At 34.5% G+C, this 18,958-nt stretch overlaps 1 protein-coding gene and 1 long non-coding RNA gene across 9 annotated transcripts in view; both read right to left on the bottom strand.

Moving 5' to 3' along the window:
- MED13L (mediator complex subunit 13L) overlaps positions 1–18,958 on the bottom strand; it is a 284,126-nt gene that overhangs the window by 82,672 nt on the left and 182,496 nt on the right. The window lies entirely within an intron of this gene.
- Positions 2,377–14,938, bottom strand: LOC118640059. The gene is made up of 3 exons (XR_004961329.1): positions 14,715–14,938; positions 10,294–10,330; positions 2,377–2,498 (listed from the first exon to the last, which is right to left on the bottom strand). It is a non-coding gene; the product is annotated as an uncharacterized LOC118640059 (long non-coding RNA).

The following is an 18,958-nucleotide window of genomic DNA, read 5'->3' as shown; positions in this document are numbered from 1 at the left end:
TGGGGCAATTCTCCAACCAACTGAGCCACACTGGCCAGGGCTCTCAGGTACTTCTTAAGAGTCCCTGATGTGGCAGGTTATCTCTTCCTTGCCTAGGCTGTGTGGACTTATGACAGACTATTCTTATGACTAAGGGAATATATAAAACCTACTTTAGAAAGAGACTAATGCTTAAAAAAGAAAAAAACAGGATTATATTTGCAAGCCAATGTTAAAATTAAATCTTATTGCAATCTATATTCTTTAACATACCATGTCTAAATCAAAATATGACTGACTGGTTTATAAGTCATTCATACAAGAATTCTCAATTATTCTCTTATTTTTAAAAGTTAATAAATCAGTTAATTTTAAATAGTCATTATAAAAACAAAACAAATGAAATGCACTGATCATCAACATGAAAAGCACAGGCATGCCCCTCCACTGACCCATTTATAAAGAAATAAAAAAGAAACAGTTAATACTATGATGCAAAGTCCAAGGCCAAATGGGTAAATAATTCTATCACCCAAAATAATAGCTGGAATGGCCATTTAAAAGAAATTTTTGGATATTTAATGCTTTTATCTTATATTTTATCTTCTTTGTTAAATGTAACATTCAATACAACTCCAATAGTACTTTATATATACATTAGAAAATTTTAATGATTTATATATAAGTAGTAAAACATACAAACATAATTAAATAAACATAACTGTTCAATCCACAAGGAAATTTTTAAACACAAAGAAAATTAGTATTTCTTTGTCATTTCCACTTGTATACACTTAAATACTTTTTAAATAGAAAGAAAAAAGAAAATGCCTTTATTTACTTACTAGCCAAGTAGAACACCCACCCAAGTTAAACATCTCATAATGACAAAAAAATTAAACACAATATCAAGCTAGTTGTTTTATAGATATATGCAAGAACGTTGTTGATAATGGGAAAATACTATTGCTTCCATTTTATTTGATAAATGGGTTGTTTTTACCAACAAATTTGCACAGGTTAGCTATATGATACAAGTGACATGTTCTTGATAGTCAATATAATAGAAGGTAAAATAATGTTAGTGATTAAAAACTCCAAATTAAGGAAAATAGATTAACATAACAGGGAAATAGGGGCTGACTGTGATGAGATATAGGGAAAGAATAGAGTAAAAATATTAAAAGACTAGTACAATATTCTCAAAGTGAGGTAATGAAAACTTAGATTAGAACATGACAGTGAAAATGGAAACAAAATACATTTTACAGGTAGACAAACCAAGAAGTATACCTTGTGATACAATATGGGTACATTCTTTTTTTTTTAATCCTCACTCGAGGACATTTTTCGCATTCATCTTCAGATAGAGTGGGAGGGAGAGAGGGGGAAAGAGAGAGAGACACACATCGATGTGAGAGAGACACATCGACTTGCTACCACCTATACAACCTCAACCGGGGCCAGGGACAAACTGCAACCAAGGTACATTCCCTCAGCAGGAACTGAACCCGGGATTCTCCGGTCCGCAGGCCAACACTCTACCTGCTAAGCCAAAATGGCCAGGGCGATGTGGGTACATTCTTTAATTGGTACTGTTTAAGACATAAAATTAGAATGAAGTTTTGTCTTTTTAAATATTCAGAAAAAAGAATATTTTTTTGGATGAGAGCAGAAAAATAGGCTATGTTATCATCTTATTTGCAGCCTTTTCTTACCCTTTTAAGAAAAGAGGTAGGCAGGGCATTAAGTTCAGACAGCCATTACTAATGTTGATTTTTATTTTTAAAATCACTGTGCTTTTTTTTGCCCTGGCTGGTTTGGCTCAGCCTTAGAGCGTCAGCCCTTGGACCAACGAGTCACAGGTTCGATTCTGACCAAGGGCACGTACCTTGGTTGCAGTCTGTCCCCGGCCCTGGTTGGGGTCATGTGGGAGGCAACCAGTAGATGTGTCCCTCTCACGTCAATATTTCTCTCTCCCCCTTTCTCTCCTACTCTCTCCCTCCCACTCTATCTGAAGATAAATAGAAAAAAATATCCTTGGGTGAGGATTAAAAAAACAAATACAAAATAAATAAATAAAAAATAAAATCAGTGTTCTTTTTAAAATAGTTTTTTAAAAACTGAGACGAGACAATGATATTCTAGTATTCTTGCATTGTCTCTGCTTAAACCTTGTTCCCAAGGTAACAGCTAACTACTCAATACCAGAGGCTGCATAATTATTGACTACAAAGGAATTATGCTACAATGAGACATTTGCACTTTAGCAGAATAAAAATGACCAGCTTTTTTGTCTTGATATAAAACAAAAGTCTCTGATTTTCATATAGAGACCAGCATTTTCTACTAGACAAGATGACAAGAATGGTTCCATTACTTAACATGTTCGTGGGAAGAGAATGTTACTATTTTCAGTAGCATTCTAGTCTAGATTAAAACAAAAACAACTGAAACCACCTTTATTTTTAGGCACTGGTGACTGCCTCCTTTGGAAGAGGCTCAGCTTTGAAGTCATTCTGTTAAAACATAAATGAAGATAACTGCTCATAAACCATCATGGATGAATATATTACCCATGACCAAAAGGCTTAAATAATGTTAGTGATTAAAATGTCAAAATTAATAGACTAAGAGAATGATTTTATTAAAATGATTTAAATTCAAAGTGATTTTAAATTATTTAAATTAAAAAAAAATTTTAATTTAAAAAATTATACATTTCATATTAACAAAGAAACCCCACAACAAATAAGCATAAACCTTCTTGAATATATTACATAATTTCCGTAACTACAAATCTCCTATCTTTTATAACCAGCCCTTTTTCTAGAGAAAGCACTTAAAGTTCCAGCATAGCAAAAAAAAAAAAAAAAAACCCATTGATACATGAATCATTTTCAGAGTTAGAAAAAAGTAAATAAAATAGGAAGAGTTCTTTTTCACAATCACTGCCAAAACCTCTAATTTACACTGATCAATAAATGCTTTTTGTTGAAGTTACAAATATTCGAACTAGGCAGTTCTAACATAACTAGTATAGGGTCTAAAAATATAACATTCATAGACATTTTATTTTGCCCAAAGTATTCAAGTGACAAAGGTAGTCTGGCTAACTGAAAATTCAGCCTCATTTAGCACTAAAAGAAATTAAAATAAACACTGATTAAGAAAATATGTGAGAAATAAAATTCTAGGACAGGGCTTTTCAAATGGTAGGGGTCATGAAATCAATTAGCGTATTTCAACCAACATTTTTTATTTAAACAGAACAGAATAAAATAGAAAACAGAATTTCAAGCTTAAGAAAGCGAGAAAGAGACACACACAAACACATATATACTGGGTTCTAATGTAAGATCCATTTCTTTGAATGTAGCCAAGAAAAATTTGAAAGGTCTTTGAAATATCAAACGCTGTGATAAGCCTCAATTTTGTATCTCAGTAACAAAGATTTTTCATTATATTGGCCTTCTAAAATATCCTGTTAAAGCCCCCAAATATAATTCACAACTATATTCTTTCAGGTGTAATTACATGAACGTTTAAATTCTGACTGAGAGTTCAACTAACTCCTTCCAGACACAAGATATAGCACAGTTTTCTTATTACTGGTACCTTACTATGTCAGGATGGTATATGAATTAGAGAATCATTGGGAAAATGCACAAAATCTGAAAATTGAAATGATATTTTTGCTAAAACTTTATTAGACAAGTATGTATGCTATAAAATGTATCTGTGTACACATGTAATATGCCCCATCAATAATACTGAAACTCTCTATAGACTGAAAGTGTCTACTGACCGGGAGACTAAGAACAGACACCACTGAAACATTCTAATAACCAGTGGTAGGAAGCCAAACCTTACTAATAAAATTAAAGACTTCTCCCTCTGAATTAAAAGCACATCTTACCTAGAAAAAGATGATTTTTTTATTCAATAGTTATGTCAGCTTAATTTTAGACATCCAAATTCAAATTTATAGTTCAAGAAATGTTCATTTTTCAAACTTAATGAAACTGTTCATTTTTCAAATAGTTAACAATAAACTTAAAAAATATATTGTATCAAACTGTATGCATCAAACATATTAACTCTGTCACTGAGGAGTAAACGTTGGTTATAGGTTCATATTCAAAGAGTAATGATAAACAGTAGCAATTATAGCAAAAGGGAAAGCCACTGAGGAGCCACACGAACTGATCTGAATAAGGTGAACCAAAGTCATAATTCTAGCATTCAAAGAGAAGTGTACATTAAGAAATCACATGTCAAAAAGCCACAAATTCTAGCTTGCCCCTCAATTTAATAGTAGCAGTAGCCAGCCAACTGATTTTGTTTTTGAAGTCTACAGTTAACTAACTTTCAAAAGCATACTTCATAAGGCTGAGAAGCAGAGAGACAGTTTCTTGGGGTAAATGTTTTCCACAGTGCAACCAAGTCATTAAGGGGCAAGAATTAGAATTCAAAGCTATGAGTCACTTGTCTTTTGTTAGGTCAAAGAGATGACCTGATACACAGGACAGAGAAATGAAAAGGTCAGACTAAAAGGATGATGAAGGTCGTTGGAAATAAAAAGTTGAAAAGGAATGTTGTTCCAATATTACTGAAAGTGGGTCTTACTGGGCTAAGAACTCAATTCTGGATACCTAAAGGCGTCTGGTTCTGCAGAAGACAGAACCTAAAGGCATTAAATAATAAGAAAACTGATCCAAGATTGCACTGAGCTATGCTGTAGAAATTAACGCTTCATCATCATTGAGAAAAATGGCTTGGTGTCATTCTAGAAAAGTGTTAAATCAATTGTAATCTTTGTAAGGAAAAGCTGGAAAGCATCACTCACTCTTAAATGTCAGCCAGTTAAGATCAAAAATCACTAATCATGTTTTGGACTCTGGTTTGCATTACACGGTTTTGACAAATGAACCATTCCAATCTTGTTTTGCTTAAGTTAATACTACAACCTGCTTATATACTTAGACTGGGAAGAAGACGGGGGCAGTGGGACAGAGTGTTGGGTGCACAGGAGAAACTAAGCAGGTATGAAAGATTAATAAGAATTAATAAGAATAATCCATATGTGAATAATTGAGATTTTAATGTATTTTGATTAAATGAGGAAGTCAAATACATTTCAATAAAACAGTAGGCAATATAGTAAGTAATGTAAGGTAAGCTTCATCATTAGTATCTTGCAAAAGCACTTAAAAAGTCTAAGACATTTTCTAGGAAATAAAATATATAATCCATTATTCATTTTTTAATGTAAAAGTCTATATTTCTGAAAGATTTACAGAAAACATTATTCCACATGTCATGAACTACATAAGAAATCAAGAAAACCATAGTACTAATTTTAGAGTTTTTTATTAAAGTATGAAATTTATTTTTCATTGGGTGACTTCTAAATTCTTGGAAAGATATCACATAATTAGAGAGTTAAAAACATGAATGAAACATAAAATCTATCCTCAAGGAACTTACTCTATAGGACAAAATATAAAATATGGCCACAGATAAATATAATAGCTCCAAACTGTCAATAAATAAATGACTACATAAATTAGAAATACATAGATTGAATACATAAATTAATTGTGGTATATTCATACAATGAATTATACAGCAACAGAATGAATGAACTGCACACAACAGTTTGTGAAGCTCACAAACACAATGTTGGGAGAAAGAAGTCACACACAAAACAATATAAACTGACTATCATTTCACCTAAATAAAATTCAAAACATGCAAAACTAATCTATAGTGTTATGGGGATAGTAGGTCCTCTGAAAGGAGGTAGTGACCTAGAGGAGGCACATAGGAGGCTTCTAAGGGTATTGGTAATATTCTACTTTTTTTTTTAATCCTACCCGAGGACATTTTTCCATTTATTTTCACACAGAGTGGGGGAGGGGGGAACATAAATGTGAGAGAGACACATGAATCAGTTGCCTCTCGCGGGGTTCCAACCAGGGCCAGGACCGAACCGCAACAGAGGCACATACCGGAATCGAACTCTTGACTCTTTGGTCCCTGAGCTGATGTTCTAACCGCTGAGTCAAACCAGCCAGGGTGTAATGTTCTACTTCTTCATGTGAATGCTGGACATAAGGGTGTGCTCATTTTATAAAAGCAGATGGAGCTAAACAGTTATGATGTGCAAACATCTCTTGTATGTATATTTCAATGAAGATTTTTAAAATTCCAACAGGAACATAAGTATTTATAGAAAGCCCATTACAAATAGAATAATTAAAATATGTGCCACTGAGAATAATATATTAACATGTCAACCTATGATCCCTACTTTCAACAAGACTAAGTGAAGGAGCAAAAGCATGTTCATATGAGAAGATAGTTCTTTAAAAAAACATTCCAGTCCTGACCAGGTAGCTCAGTTGGTTAGAACCAATATGCCAAGGTTGCAGGTTCAATCTCCAGTAAAGGCACATACAAGAATCAACCAATGAATGCAAAAATAAGTGGAATAACAAATTGATCTCTCTCTCTCTCTCTCAAGTATGTTAAAATCAGACTCACATTTCAGATCTATGTCACTGACTAAATGTATCACCTTGCATAAACTACTTTTTATCCTTATTTTACATTTAGTACAATGAGACTTACACACTGGATTATACCATAGGATTACTGTTAGGTTGAAAGGAGATGGCATATACAAGTGTTTTTACAGAGTACACAGCTACGATGATGATGACGACAATGATACATGATACTGTACAGTCAGAATATAAGACACAAGTCCAAGAGAATTGGATCTGGGGAAAAAGTACCTAATTTTTGAAGTGGCTTTCTAGTGTCAGACAGGACATGAGAACAGGTAAGCAAGCATGGCTAGAACAGTTCTAAGGACTCTCATAAAGAGAGAACTATAATCTAGCTGTATTACACCACAGTGACCATATAATTTTTACCTACAAGTGCATGTACTTGCTGACAAATAAAATTTCTTTATTCATAATGCCTATCTAGATTTGTAGGACTTTAGTCAAGACCTTGTTAAGTGTGAAAATCAGTTCCATCTATTGCTAGTGATGATAAACTCACAATCTAACTACATGTGTTTTCTTTGAATTCTCCAAGTAGAAATGAAAAGAATATGAATGAAAATAATCATCAGATATGATTCTCTAACATTCTTTAAGAAATTAATTTTATCTAATCTTAGCAACTGCATAACTATAAGATAAAATAAATATCCTGGGTACTAATTCAAATTGTACTATAATGATCCTAGAGAATTGAATTCATACAGATAAAAGATAAATTTTTCTTTGGTTTCTCATCTTTATTTGTTTCCTTAAATCTTAATAAACCTCTTGAATTTGCCTTTCTGACTTGGCAGATTTACTAAAATCTAGAATATACTACAGTTACTTATATGTATTTGGTTATTGTATTTCCTCCTCCACAAATGACACAGATACTTCTCATAAAGGAATAAAGGTTGTCTTTTCCCTCCCAGATTTAAATATATATGTGTGAAACAAAGTTAACCTAGAAGCTAAAGTGACCAGCCCTACGAGGCAAACAACAGTCCCAAAGAGATTACATTTAATAACCCTGAAATAGCAGAGGCACATTCCACATGAAAGGTACAATATACTCTTAAAGGATGACAAAGACAGTAGCAATATACTTGAGAAGAGATGCTACATCTCCTGTATCCAAACTCCAAAATTCTATCTAATATATCACTTCTTTTGTTCAGGGGTAGAGCTAATTAGCTGCATTATAGATGGTTCGGTATCCACATGACAGGCAGAGTTGCATACCATCTGACTGACTGACGCCAGAATACTCTGTTATCAGCACTTAAATTCCAGAGAGAGCTTTCTAGGCAATAATCTAATAAATGAAGATGTAGCATTCTATTTATGAGATACTAGTGACTACTCTTTCTTCTGCTGGATAAGGCTAGTCTAACCCAAACTCAGACTAATGACCTTTATTATGGTCTCTGAAACAGTTCCACAAGAAGATAGACACTCTGAAAAGTCAATTTCAATACTTCTTATCCATTTGGCAAATTATGATCATTTCCTTCAACTACTGAAGTTGACTCTAGGCAGTCAAAAATATGGCCTGATTTTTAAAATTTGGTAAAATTTTAAATTCAAAATATCTAAATTTAGAAAAGAGAATTAGTACTAAAAAAAAGCTCTTATGGTTACAAAAGAAAATTTTAAAGGCTTATTTTAAATCAATGATCTAGCTATATCTAGTACATTATAAATAGGATTCAGTTAATAAAAATGTATACAGCATGTTTTTGTAGTTAACATCTTATGTATTCTGAGACAGCATTATCATTAGTCAAGGATTCAAACAAAATTTTCATTTATTTTTATTACTTATTTCTGGCAAGAAATATACTAGAAAAAGTTTTAAACCCTTTAAAGTACTAAAAGGATTCAACAAAAGATATGAAATACACTTTCTGACCAAGAAAAGGAATCTGCTAACACAAATTGAAAAGTCGCAATTAATTCATACTTAACAAGTTCTAAAAGAAATGCAGCAGACTGAAAATCCCAATGCTAAGATTGGCCATTCCATTTGAGGCATACATCCTTCTCAGTTTTTCTGACTTCTCATTTTAAGACGTGAACAAGGATACAAGGAAAATATATGTTATTTCATTTATTTTAAACCAAAGCAGCTTCTAAATTTAAACTTCTAAAATTCAAAAATAGTATTTCCCTCATATATATTCTGGAAATAAGTCTGTGTAATTATTGAACTCATAAGTCCATACATGTAATAAAATTAAAACAAACATTGAGAAGATTAAAAGTAAAAATAAGTTCATAGCATAAACTGGCAATAAGACCTTTCACTTTGTAATCATTATCCATAATGTAAGAGAAACAGACTATGAGTTAATCTACTACTATCTTGTTAACCATTTAAACAGTTATTTTTAACTCCCCAAATATATTTTTGAGGATCAAAGGATGAAATGAGAAAACTTTCCTTCAGAGATAAGTTACTAATAACTGTTCGTAATCAATATTGCTGGAAAAAAGAATGCCATTCAATAGGAAAAGATGAGTTTAAACCAATATAGCCAAATAAGTGCAAAACAAGGACAGAATAATATAGTACATAGGGGTTTATGGACTTCCATATCTAACATTTCTGTATTCTCAAAATTATCATATTCTTCCATCCCGTCAGTAACATTCTAAAACTTCAGTTTTTCATGCCTTTTAGTAGATGGACTCATGACCACAAATGTAAAATTCATTAATTAAAGACCATAATATGATACAAAGTATATACAGATGTTACCAATAAATAAGGCATTGTGCCTATAAAAGACACATGAAATAAATACTTCCATTTATAAGTTTATATTAAATATAATGGTCTCCAACTTATGATTTTTTGAGTTTATGATGTATGAAAGAAATATACATCCAGTAGAAACCTTGCTTCAAATTCTGGTCTTTTCCTAGGCTATGATATGCAGTACAATATACTCTCTCATGATGCTGGACAACAGCAGCAAGCCTCAACTGCCAGTCGTCCACAGAATCATGAGAGGAAACAACCAATAGTCTAAAGAAGCAATTTTCGACCTGTGTGCTACAAGAATTTTTAACACATGCAATACCTGACTATTTAGTTAGGGGCACTGACCTCTTTTCCCCACCAGGAACTGGGAACCTTTTTTTCTGCCAAGGGCCATTTGGATATTTATAACATCATTCTCAAGTCATACAAAATTATCAACTTAAAAATTAGCCTGCTATATTAGGTCAGGCTAATTTGGTGAGGTATGTGATGCTAGCTGGTATTGATTTCCCCAACCTTGCCTTAGAGACTGTCAAATAAAAAAAAAATTTTTTTTAATGACAATAGTCAACACAATAGCCATCCAATGTGAATGAATCAGAATTATATCGTTTTTTATTTTTTGTCAGATTAGCAAAAAATATATTTTTTGGTATGCCACAGAATTTTACTAATTAGTTTATGTGTGCCATGAGATGCAAAGGGTTGAAAATCACTGCTCTACAGTATACTGTGTGGCTAGCCTTTTTGAATACTATGTTTCATGTTTCCACATCCCATCCTGTCCACAAAACACCCATCTGTGTCTCCTTCTTCTGTTGAGAAGAGAAAGGCAACGACTCTTGAGATGAAACTCAAGATCATTGCCCAACTGTAGGCTAATGTAAGTGTTCTGAGCACGTTTCAGGTAGGCTAGGCTAAGCTATGATGTTCAGTAGGTTGAATATATTAAATGCATTTAGCCTTAGCATATTTTAAACTTACGATGGGTTTGTTGGGATGTAATCCAATTGAGCAGCATCTATAGTTAGATGTAATAGGATAAAAGTTTATGATTTGTATGTCAAGTCTGAATTGACAGGCAACATATCACACAAAAAAATCATATTCTACAGAATAATTTTACACCTTTAATGATTATAAAAGTGTCTTATAGTATAGAATGCATTAATTATAACTGATTAATATTGGGGAAAATATCTGAATAATGGAACAGAAAAGATTGAGGAGCAAAAAAAATGAACGAGTCACCAAGAAAAAGGCTTGAAATTATGCTTTGAATCTGATGTACGTGTTATTATTTTTAACATAATAAAAATTAAGATAGAGAAGTAACAAATATAAATCACTATCACAAAATCAAACATTATCACCTTACACAAAATACTTGGAAAGTCCTGTCTTTTCTCAACTGCTGGGCAAAAAATTCCTTCAAACACTAAAGTTATACTACATAATGCAACAAATGAAATTCATATGCTGTGGGAAGAAAGCAAAATAGGTTCAAAGATTGTTCCTGCAGGTTCCACAGGAGACAGCCAGGATGATTTCACCTCCTCTGAACTTGGAGCATTTCTCTGTGTACCACTAAAAGTATCTGAAGTGATGCCACCTTTAATCCAACTAGGTACATTTCTAGTAAGTCTCAAAATTTTAAATTAATTTTGAAAAATTCAAAAAGACAGATAGAAAAATAACGATGAGGTACATTTTGCAGGTCAGGATTAAGTGGCCAGGAGAAGTGCTACTTTGTGTTAAATATACTTAGTCTTAAAAATTAAAGAACTATTTTATGGCCTGAGAGATGTTAAGAGCAACAATATATATACACCAATAATTTGATAACTTAACCATAGATTAAAATTATTAGATTGCACAGGGGGATAGATTTTAGAGTCAACCATATTGTAAGTTTACAAATACACATACACATACACACACACACACACACACACACACACACACACACACACACAGAAGTGACACTTATTTCATAAAGCTTTAACTTTCGGAGAATTATTAATTCATTGAAGATAAATAGAAATGAAAGCACAGATATGAGAAAAAAGTTAAAGATGTGAAACCATGGTGTCATCTTTTAAAAGAGGAAGCATAAGCTCAAGACGGTGTATGGACATCTGTTTCTCCTGTTGTTTTCCATCTCCTGCTTTCCCCCTCTTTCCACTGCTGAGCCTCAGCTCACATTTATAAGCACATTAAACACTATTGCCCAGGCTTCTTTATGAGGTCTTAGAAAACTAACTTGATAAAAACACAGATTACTGTTTTCATCTTTAATTTAGAAAATCCAAGTTAGTCATTTTAAAGCAATTTGGGGGGAAAGGTTTTGCCCCTGCCCCAGGTCACAAGACTCACTTATTTACAAAACTAATCTTTCACTAACTGTTCTGACTTTTAAACTACATCTTCTAAAGTTGTCACATATGCATTTTTACCCAAATGCATTTTTTGCTATTTAAAAATAAACCATAGTGCCCTGGCCGGATGGCTCAGTTGGTTGAAGTGTTGTCCCATACACCAAAAGGCTGCAGGTTTGATTCCTGGTCAGGTTACTTACCTAGGTTGCAGATTTGATCCCCAGATGGGGTGCATACAGAAGGCAGCTGACTGATGTTGCTCTCTCACATGCACATTTCTGTTTCTCTCCCTCTCCCCACTCTTGCTCCTTCTCTCCTCACCCCCCTTTCTCTATCTCTCTTAAAAAAAAAAAATCACTGAAAATGTCCTCGGGTAAGGATAAAAAAATAAAACAATAAACCACAGTTATAAATAACATGCTTATTTTAATGTAAGGTAATACAATCAATTCTAATTGTTCAGCACCAAGAAAGGCAATGTCAGAGGGCCTTGCAATTAGGCAGAACTGAGTTCAAAAGTGACCCATTATTAGTAGCCTTAAGTTAATTAATCTCTCCACATTTCAGTTTTCAATGCTGTAAAATAGAGATAATAATGCCTAACTCGGAGAGAGACATAAACATTAAATAAGATGTGATCACGCTCTCGATAAAACAGTAAAACTTATTAAAGTCACTACCACAAATCAGAGTAAAATCATCCACTCATCAGCAAACATCCCAAATTACCTAATGTGAATTTGGGATGTAATTTAAACCTTACAATTCAGATAAACATATAAGAAAACATACTAGAAAGGAAAACCCCACTCCAAAATTCAAATAAATTATGACAAAGTCACATCCAAACAGGAAAACCTTGAACCAGTTCTATTCCACTGGTTTTCAACTCTTTCCAGCAATACTCTGTTCTTTTAGCATGGAATTTTACACATGCCTCAATATATTTTAAAAAGAAAAGGAGGAAAAACTCCCGAGTCGCTCAGGATGGAGGGATGGCTATTTTCCCTCAGGTGGCCTCGCCATCCTGCACTCTGCACTAAGCCCCAGACCCCTTCAGATCCCTGCCTGGAAGCTGCTTTCTCTAGCCAATCAAATTTGTCTCCCAGAACAACAGTGAACTTGGAGAACTCTTTCTGTATCACTCATCTGAACCTGGGGCATTTCTTGTCTTTTGTCCACACCTAGTCCCACCCATGAGAGCAAGGTATGTGTTACACTCTGGGCAGCCCTGAAGAGAATCTACATCATTTTTCTGTATTAGCAGTAGGCACTGAGTATGATTTGAGGGAGAAAAAATAGCTATTTCAATTAAGTATTGTTTGGAATTATCTAAGCTACTGCTTCCTTCAAATAGTATAAATGTATCTAGTTTCATACACCTAAGAAACAGACTCTCATTCACCTTGATGAATTTAACATCATCAGAGCCTAAGACTAATCAGGCAAAAAAGCCTTTTTTTAACTACCACCACAAAAAAATGTTTTCTAATTGAAATGCACAGCTTTGGAATTGTGAGATATATATATATATATATATATATATATATATATATATATATATATATTTAGTGCCATTAATTATGGTACTGCTATGATATTACTAACACAAAAATATGAACAGTAGCTAGTATTTATTATGGGGAGAGGTTAATTTGATTAAACTTCTCTGCTCTTGAAAACTTCAGAATCTGGTGCCCCAGATGTCTGAAGTATGACTGCCTGGGGAAGAAAGCATGAGTGGGAAAGAAGCAGTATTTGACAACAAGCAGCTTAGTTATGTCTTAGACTGCGAAGGGCATTCCCAGGGTCTCATTAATATTCAGAATGTCTCGAGGGCTGCTTTGGCAAAGGCAGACAGGAAGACTGCTTCCACACACAACAAAGCAAGTGAGTCTTCTACAGCACTAAGCTGCCAAAAGAGCAGAGTCCTCTCCTTACAGCTCCTCTGACACCCCTTCAGTACTAAGACTTGACACTCACTACATGGTCAATCTCCATGTAAGTACTACTCAACTATAAATGGCATGAGGACAGGGCCACATCAACTTTGTCTACTGCTACATATCCCTTGCATCTAGGAAAATGTATGGTATGTAGTAGGCTCTTGTAAAAGAAAAAGATTTTTTAAAGAGCATGTGCACACGTGACAAGTATAATAAATGGATGGCAAGAATAAAGAACAGCATTTTCATCCTCACCATGTCATATCAATTTTTACCATATGACCTGAAGATAGTTTTAAAATTATGTTAATTTTATCACAATAATAAATTTTTCTACAAGGCAGAATTACATGTAGAACATATGACATTATTATTATTTATTTTTATTATTATTTATTTTATTTTTTTTGGTACGTGCCCCTAGCAGGAACCAAACTCGGGACTCTCTGGTCTGCAGGCTGACACTCCAACCACTGAGTCAAACCAGCCAGGGCTTGACATTATTTTTGACAAAATATGAGTTTTACCTATAAACAGTTCAAAATTACCTGAAGAAAATACAATTGCAATACAGTAAAATCTTTTGCATTCTGGCAGCACATCAAAAAACCTGCCCCAACTGGCCTAATATTGCATGGTCAGCAAAGAAGAAAGTGAAAGAGTCTTCTACTTTGCTGCTTCTCTAAAAAGGGAATCACAAGGGGCCACTAAGTAGTCAGATACATTATATTATTGCTTGCAAAACCCTTGGGTAATAAAGAATGAGTACAAATTGCCACAGGCAGTTTTGGAGGAAAAACAGAACTGTGCAAAACAATGACAGCTGCCGACTGCAGCACTGGACAACTGCAGTAAACAGTGCGTCAGTTGTAGTTTTTCTGCTCAAGTAGAGCACTCAGCCATGTGTAAGAAGGAGCTACACAAGCACATAATTCTGCAGGATCTGGGGTAAACGCAAAGTGGGAAAAGGGTGAGAAAACAGTGTAAACGCATTTTATAACATCTACAGTGAGTCAGATTCAGTTTCCATTCTCTTCTAAGTAAGGAAGGCTTATGGGCAGCTACAGTGAAAAGTACATACCCCAAATACTTTGCATTGAGGGAAACATTCATGCTTTTCCATGAAAATGCTAGGACATAAAAAAGGATACTTCTTTAACATGGTCTATAATCAAAGAAAACAATTTATTTTCTAGGCAGAGAAAACTAATCCATGTCACATCTTGTACGAGTAAGTGGCAAGAATGCATGTTTTATTTTCATAGGATTCGGAGAATAAAATTAGACTCACATCTTTAACCTTGCTTGATGGATGTTGTAAAATATGTCATATTTTCTTCTAGAAACCAAATGCTCTACTCTACCCTCTTTACTGTACTATTTTAAAGTACATGTGAGAACATTTTTAATACACTGATATCTTTTTAAATTTTTTTTTCTTTATTGACTTTAGAGAGAGAGGAAGGGGGAGGTAAAGAGAGACAGAAACATCGATGACAGAGAACATCGACTGGTCGCCTGCTGCATGCCCCCTGTTGGGGATTTGGCCCACAACCTGGGTATGAGTCCTAGCCAGGAATCTAACTGGCGAGCTCTCTGTGCATAAGTCAATGCTCAACCACTGAGCCACCCCGGCAGAGCTCCTGTTAAATTTTTAAAGTATAAGAATCCTTTATGCCCTGGCCAGTCTGGCTCAGCAGTTGGAGCATCGGCCTGCGGACCAGAGAGTCCCAGGTTTGGTTCCCGATAGGGGCATGTACCTCCCTCCGCCAAAAGAATCCTTTAACATCATGCTTATAAACAATGTAAGAGTTTTACTTTCAACTGCATACAGAACCTCATTATAAAACCATGTAAGAGTTTTATCTGTGACAAAATATAGAAAACCCATTTCAGAATTTTCAACTTTCAAATTTTCATCATAAAGAAGAAAAAAAATCCTCTACAGCAAAAGAATCAACTCTACCGGCTTCCAATAGATGGCATCAGTGGTCACAAACAGCCACTCCAGTACCTGCTATTTCATCCTCCACAGTCATGCTTAGTTTTATGCAGTTTTAATAAAATGACTGACCCTATCATTTTAACAAACACAAAAGCAATACAAATAAGAAATGTATAATCAACAGAAATGAAATCAGAGATCAATTTTACAACCAGAAGTGATGAGAAAACAATATTTGTCAGAAATAATTGTGGAGGACAAAGTGAACCCTGCAATATTGGAAGTAATAAAGAAATGAGGAAGTTACAAGATGGAAAGATAGTACAATATGATGATCAGTATCAATCAGTGTTTAAATGCTTACTGGCCTAATATTAATTCAGGAGAATTTGGAAGATCAACAGGGTCAAAATGTTATAGCGGAAGAGTCAATGAACGGGTTCAAGGCCAAATGAAGTCTGCACAACACTAAAATAATCTGTTGATCATCAGATGGTAGGTGGTCATCACCTGTCTCAACAATTCTAATATGGGCCACAGAAGTATGCCTTGGGAAAAGGTACTTGATAGTACTTATATTGGCAAGAGCATACTTGGTAACATAGATGATGGGAGGAATTCTAATCAGGGAAGATAAAATTTAAAAAAAAAAAACAATTTTGATTCCATATTCCTATCCATAAGGCATAAATGAACACATATCCCAATATGTACCTGTTTGTTTTAGAATTTTCTACATGCACCTGTATATTTAATTGAATCTAAGATATCATTATTTTAGACATGGTCTTTTTATTAACCACTAAGAAAAAAATACTAACTATAATTCTTATGTAAGAAACATCACAACTTGAAATATTAAAATGTGGAAGGAAAATACATTTTAGAACCAATGACATGCAGTATTTGACTAATACTAATGTATTTTTTTATATTCTAAAACAGACACAAAGTTGGAATTGTTAGTAGGAAGAGAAAAAAGACACGAAGTAACATTTTTTCTAGCACTTTAAGAGACTGTCTTTTGAACACTGGAGCGCTTTAAGAGACTTTTGCAGACTGGAGATCTACTATCAGGACACAGAGTGAAAGAATGAACTGGTACAAGATGATAGATTTCAATAAACACTTAACTGAAAAAATAAGTACATGTTTTATCTCTTCTACTACATTATACATCATGTGAACATGATGTCTGACAAACTCAAAGAGAAGGAGAAAAACCAGACAATAAACATTTCTCATAAAGTACCTCCCCCTACCCTAGTCCGAGTTTGTAATTAAACTAATGTAAGTGGAGAGGTAAAGGGCACATATTTTAGAGCAGACCAACTTTGGATCTGGAGCATGACTATCTATGCCACCCACTATGAAAACACTATGGACACTTCAGTGTTCTCATTTATAAAATGAAGATAACAGTTCTTACCTCATAGGATTTAAAATGAGGGATTAAGTGAGTAAATGCACATAAAGCTTTTAGCAAAAGCTCAGAACACAGCAAGACTCAATAAACGGCAACAAAGGTATAACAGGTGGAAATTTACTTCATCTATTAAATAACTTTAGATTATCTGGGGTGTTGGATGGAAAGATGACATTTGAAAGTATTTGACTTAACACCAGTTTTATTCATCAAGGCCACTTTTAGATGTCACGATCACTGAATGTGACACACAAATACTTAAGGGATCCATTCTTAGACCAAAATCCACTTTTGCCAATAAATTTCAGTGCAGATCAAATAAGGGAATTGCACCAAAAATTGCATGTTGCTTTCCTTATCTGACATCAGATTCAGGTGGTGGGGTACCTTGTTAACCTAGCGCTGGGGAGCTAGTTCTCTGGGCCTCAAATGCATCTGCCAGTTGACAATGCTAATGGGACAGCAAAGCACACTGTTAACAACACAAAGCCAGAAGAATCTCCAAACAGCAAGGCTTATTTTAACAGGACACAGTTTTCTTAACCAGTGCTTTTAAAAGAAATACTAATTTAAATAAGATTTTATTGATATTCTGTTCTCTAAGACTGTATTCTGCTGACTACCACTTTTCAAACACTAACATTGTTCACTAACAATTTTCAAAAGCAAACACTTCCAATATATTGTTTAATATTTCCAAAATGATCAACTAGAGCATTCCACCGTGGTGGAATGTGGATAGCAAAACACTGACAACATCTGTGGAAAACAGAACAGTAGAATCACTGGCCTATAAATTTGTTTCCTGACCCCTGCCTGTCTGTTTATTGCCTTAGGATTGGCAATATCTATTCTCAGAATAAGAAATCTGAGTTCTATCTACTACCTTGATTGACTTTCCATGTATGCTTTTCTCAGAATGTCGGTGTTTTGGATCTGAACTGTTAATTTACATTTTAAGGACTCTCAGCCTGTGTTCTCCCTGGAACTGTTAAGATTCTAACCTGAATAATACCTATTACTGTTGTACACAGCCATATGCTACCACTGCCATCGCCCTTGATGCCCTCATGGTGGCCCATATTAAAAAAGCACGTCTCCAAAATATAGAAATCTAAAGGGGAGAGAAAAGGTAGGTCCCCAATTTGAGGTTCACAATCTGAGCACTCTGGTTCTCACCTAGGGAATGACCTGGATACAAGAGCCAAGATATTTGAGAGAATACAGCACTGAGGTCATGACCTAGTCCACAAGAAAGATAAAGGTGCTGCCTCCCAAAAATGACTGAGAAAAGCTCAAGGCCCAAGGACACAGAGGCTCTACCTCATTTGACTCAGACACCCTCTCACTGCAACAGCCCATAAACTAGATGATTGGTAAGCCAGAAACTTAGTGGTGGAAATGGAAAATAATCCCAAAGAAATCCTGAACAGCCCTATTAAGGTGATAATTGGAAACAAGATCTACTGGCTGAACTCATCCTCCATTTAGAATAATCCTAGCTTTTGTCTTTTTCCCTAAAAGATGCTGCCTCGTCTAGCTTCCTTCATTCTTCAAGACCTGATGAGTTTTTTCAACTCGCTTGGGTTCCCCATCTTCAACCAGCATGTGAACTACCTGGTCTGGTGGCAAACCCACCCTGACCCGCATTCTTGACCAGGTCACCCAGTCTCAACACTGGGAACTGAGGTCTGAGAGGCCAAGACAGAGTGGTAGGGATGAGGGCAGGCTCCGGAGCCACAATGCCAGGCTCAAAGCCCTTTTACTTACTGGATATCTAACTTGGGGTAAGTTACTTAATCTCTTGGCACTTTAGGTTTTACACATTCATAAATTATATTATTTAATATATTTTGTATAATAAGATAATTATTACCTATTAGGATTGTTATCAGTATTAAATGATCTATTAAAATGCTTAGAAAAGTAGTACACAGAACTGCTCTATAAATGT

The sequence above is a fragment of the Molossus molossus genome, unplaced genomic scaffold (assembly GCF_014108415.1).
Source record: "Molossus molossus isolate mMolMol1 unplaced genomic scaffold, mMolMol1.p scaffold_m16_p_22, whole genome shotgun sequence".
NCBI lineage: Eukaryota > Metazoa > Chordata > Mammalia > Chiroptera > Molossidae > Molossus > Molossus molossus.
Note: the sequence above shows the minus strand (reverse complement) of the source record. Positions and strands in the feature narration are given on the sequence as shown.